Here is a 4,707-nt window from a genome sequence, read left to right as displayed (position 1 = left end):
AGATCGTGACCATCCTGGCTAACATGGTGAAACCCCGTCTCTACTAAAAATACAAAAAAATTAGCCGGGCGTGGTGGCGGCGCCTGTAGTCCCAGCTACTCGGGAGGCTGAGGCAGGAGATTGGCGTGAACCCGGGAGGCGGAGCTTGCAGTGAGCCGAGATAGCGCCACTGCACTCCAGCCTGGGCGACAGAGCGAGACTCTGTCTCAAAAACACAAAAAAGAAATACGGTATACATGTATAAACATAAAAATATAGATGAAACGTGGATTGTGCATTAATGTGTTCCCAGAAATAATCACAAGAAACTGTTACTAACGAGTACTTGGGAGGAGGAAGTGGCTGTGGGGAGCGGCTGGGAAGAAGACTTTCACTCTTTATTTTGCATCTTTCTCTAGTATTTAAATTTAAATTTTCTAAACTTGGTACATAGAATACTTTAAAAAATAACAACAGGGGTTACCTGGGTGGTAAGATTGCTGGCCATCTTGTTTCCATTTTATTCTTTTTACAAGAAACAACTTTACGAACGCTTTCTGAGAGGAGGAGTGGGAAGGAGGAATAAAGAAAGTAAGGGAGAGATGAAGGAAAGAGAATGCAACAGGCCACGGCAGAAAAAAAAGTAACCCACAAAATGGGGCCTGTACAGAAGCCCAAGGCCCCAGTGGCTACGATGCCAGAGCCCGAGGAACAAAGGGAAAAGTGTGATCAAGTGAGGAAGAACAAAGTGTCCTAAGACCCTGCCCAAGAACGTGAAATGAATTTTGTTCTTGGAGCTGAACGTCTCGCCCACTTTCAAAATATCCAAAGAATGTACTGGCCAGGGTCATTCTATTTTATTACGTCCCCCTCCTCCTACACAAATATTATAGAAGCCAACAGAGAATGGAATGGGTAGGTAAAAATGGACAATTGTCTTGGAAGCAAATGGGAAAGAACCTACGCGAACTCTGCTCCTTTCGACAGTGTTTTGATCTCGCTGATAGAGCTCCTTTTCCTAAGGCATTGCTTTAAGATGGGTGCTAGGTTAATGGCCAGTCATATACCGGCTCGGCCAAAGCATTTTTGTTAAAGAAACATGAGGTCATTTCTCTTAACCAATTAGTTGCACAAGAGTATGTTTGCTTTCAAAACCCAATTCTACCACAAAAAAATTATCACAGCTATTAAATTCAGCAGGTTAATATAAAAATCTGTATTTCTACACATGAGCAATGGACAATTTGAAAAGGAATTAAGAAAACATCCCTACTTATACCAGCACCAAAAGAATAAAATACTTAGGAACAGATTTGACCAAAGAAATGTAAGACACGTACACTGAAAATTACAACACAGTGTTGAAAGAAATTACAGAGGATCTAAATAAATGAAAAGACATCCTATATTCATGGATAGGAAGACTTACTATTATTCAGATAGCAATAGTACCCAAAGGTTATCTGTAGATCCAAGACAATCACTATTAAAATCCCAGTTTTCAATGTTGCAGAAATTGACAAGCTGGTCCTAAAATTCATATGGAAATGCAAGGGACACCGAACAGCCAAAACAAATTTTTTTTTTTTTTTTTTTTAAGACGGAGTCTCGCTCTGTCGCCCAGGTTGGAGGGCAGTGGCACAATCTCAACTCACTGAAAGCTCCACCTCCCGGGTTCACGCCATTCTCCTGCCTCAGCCTCCTGAGTAGCTGGGACTACAGGCGCCCACCACTACGCCCGGCTAATTTGTGTGTGTGTGTGTGTGTTTTAGTAGAGACGGGGTTTCATTGTGTTAGCCAGGATGGTCTCGATCTCCCAACCTCGTGATCCACCTGCCTTGACCTCCCAAACTGCTGGGATTACAGGCATGAGCCACTGTGCCTGGCCATAGTTAGAGGACTCACACTTCCCAACTTTAACACTTACTATAAGCTATAGTAATAAAAAATTTAGGGTACTAGCATAAGAGTAGACATATAAACCAATGGAATAAAATTGAGAGTTCAAAAATAAACCCTTACATTTATGGTCAAATGATTTTCAACAAGGGCGCCAACAGAATTCAATGAGGAAAGAACAGTCTTTTCAATAAATGGTGCTGAGACAGCTGGATATCCATACACGAAAGAACCAAGCTAGACTCCTATCTCAAACCACATACGAAAATGAACTCAAAATAGATCAAAGACCTAAATTTATGAGCTAAAACAACAAAACTCTTAGAAGAAACCACAGATGAAAATTTTCATGACCTGAGATTAGACAATGATGTCTTTAAGTTTGACACCACAAAAGAAAAAAATAGATATATTGGACTTCATCAAAATTTTACAATTTTGTACATCAAAGGACATTATTAAGAGATTGCAAAGAAAACCCATAGAATGAGAGAAAACATTTGCAAATCACATATCTGGTAAAAAAGAGACCTCTTATCCATCAGCAGTCACTCCCCATTCCTTCTTCCCCTATCTCCTGGCAACTATTCATCTACTTTTGGTCTCTGTGGATTTGCCTGTTCTGGACATTTCGTGTAAGTCGAATCATATACTATGTGACCTTTCGTATCCTTTTTTCTTATCGGTGCTTTCAAGGTTCATGCATGTTATAGCGCATGTCACTCCTTCACTTTTTTATGGCTGAACAGTATTCCATTTTATGGATATACCACATTTTAAGAGGTTTCTTTTTGGGGAGATGAAAATGTTTTGGAAGTAGACAGTGGTGATTCAACAACTCAGTATACTAAAAACCATGGAATCTTACATTTTAAAAGGGTGAGTTGTATGGTATGTGAATTGTATCTTTAAAACCACCAACCATTCCATCCTGGTCTTGCCAAATATTAATAAAGCTCCACTGTGCCCCCAAGGGCACCCACTGTCCTTCAAGACCTGGCCTTCAAGACCTCCAATCTTATCTCCTCCTCTGCTCCCTTGAGGGAAAGCTCCACTCTTCTGCCTCCTTGTCTTTGTTCGCACTGCTCCCTGCTTCCCGTGCATCCCTGCACACCCTGATACTCTGCCCAAAGGCTGCAGATCAGTGGTCTGTCATTGAACGGAGTCTGCAGGTGGGTTCGCAGTGGTTTTTTCTTAACTTAGTTACCAAGAGGACATCTCACATAAACATCTATATCCTGGCTGGGCGTGGTGGCTCACGTCTGTAATCCCAGCACTTTGGGAGGCTGAGGCGGTGGATCACCTGAGGCCAGGAGTTCGAGACCAGCCTGGCCAACACGGTGAAAACCTGTCTCTACTAAAAATACAGAAGAAATTAGCCGGGCGTGGTGGTGGGCGCCTGTAATCCCAGCTACTTGGGAGGCTGAAGCAGGAGAATTGCTTGAACCCGGGAGGCAAAGGCTGCAGTGAGCCGAGATCATGCCATTGCACTCCAGCCTGGGCAATAAGAGTGAAATTCCATCTCAAAACAGACAAAAAACAACAAAAATAAAACATCTATATCCCGGCTGTGGCAGTCTGTGGTGCCTATCCAAGAGCCACGCCTCCCTTCTTCCTCGGTAAGGGAACTCTGGTTTTGTTCCGGTGTTGCTCAAGGAAAACGGGTCCACCCCAGCGGAAGAACAATGGCATTCCACTCACCTTTGCTGAGACTGGCCTGAGGGTGGTTATTTGAGCAGTCAGAGCTCTGAGTCGCAGGCAACAGAAACAGGAGCTTGCTACTTCAGCAGAAAACAGGTTTATTATATGCCAGAAGCCAGTTAACCATCAAGGTAATTAAGCCTAGGTTCCGGGGTCCCTCACCGGCATGTGCCTCCGCGAGTGCTCCAGGATGGGAAGCGAAGTCAGGTTGCAATGAACAAGCATTGCTATAAGAAAAAATCCTAAAGAGCTCAGTGGAAAGGGACTTGAACCTCCCAAGGCCTAAGTATTTGGGATGATTTCTCTACTTATTCTAAACAAGCATTCACTCTCATACTAAACATTCCATGTAATGACTTAGATGACCCAGATGTTAGAATTACAGACAAGGATTTTCAAAGCAGCTATTATGGCTATGTCCAAGGTGTTAAAAGAAAGTTTGCTCATACTCAATAAACAAATAGGAAATCCCAGGAGAGAAACAGAAACTATTAAAAGAAATAAAGGGCCAGGTGTGGTGGCTCACACCTATAATCCCAGCACTTTGGGAGGCCAAAGTGGGAGAATTCCTTGAACCCAGGAGTTTGAGACCAGCTTGGGCAATTGGGCAATATAGGGAGACCCTGTCTCAACAAAAAATAAAAATAAATTGGCTGGGCATGGCGGTGTGCACCTGTAGTCCCAGATACCTTGGGAGGCTGAGGTGGGAGGATCATTTCAGCCTAGGAAGTTAAGGCTGCAGTGAGCCATGATTGTGCCACTGCACTCCAGCCTGAAGGACAGAGCAAGATCCTGTCTCAAAAAAAAAAAAAAAAAAAAAAAAAGGACTAAATGGAAATTTGAAAACTAAAAATTCAAGTATCTTAAAAGAGACTAGAAAAATAAACCTAGCCTGGGCGCAGCGGCTCACACCTGTAATTCCAGCACTTTGGGAGGCCAGGGCTGGTGGATCACAAGGTTAGAAGATCGAGACCATCCTGGCCAATATGGTGAAGCCCCATCTCTACTAAAAACACAAAAATTAGCCAGGCGTGGTGGCGTGCCTGTAGTCCCAGCTACTCAGGAAGTTGAGGCAAGAGAATCACTTGAACTCTGGAGGCAGAGGTTGCAGTGAGCCGAGATTGCGCC

The 4,707-nt window shown here is 43.3% G+C and overlaps 1 protein-coding gene across 1 annotated transcript in view; it reads right to left on the bottom strand.

Moving 5' to 3' along the window:
- The window catches only part of FAM178B (family with sequence similarity 178, member B), a 101,208-nt gene that overhangs the window by 67,473 nt on the left and 29,028 nt on the right, over positions 1–4,707 (bottom strand). The gene's annotated exons all lie outside the window — the stretch shown is intronic.

This window comes from Mandrillus leucophaeus, unplaced genomic scaffold (assembly GCF_000951045.1).
Source record: "Mandrillus leucophaeus isolate KB7577 unplaced genomic scaffold, Mleu.le_1.0 Scaffold9, whole genome shotgun sequence".
In the NCBI taxonomy this organism is placed as follows: Eukaryota; Metazoa; Chordata; class Mammalia; order Primates; family Cercopithecidae; genus Mandrillus; species Mandrillus leucophaeus.
The sequence above is the reverse complement of the archived record's forward strand: the minus strand, read 5'-3'. Positions and strand labels throughout refer to the sequence as shown.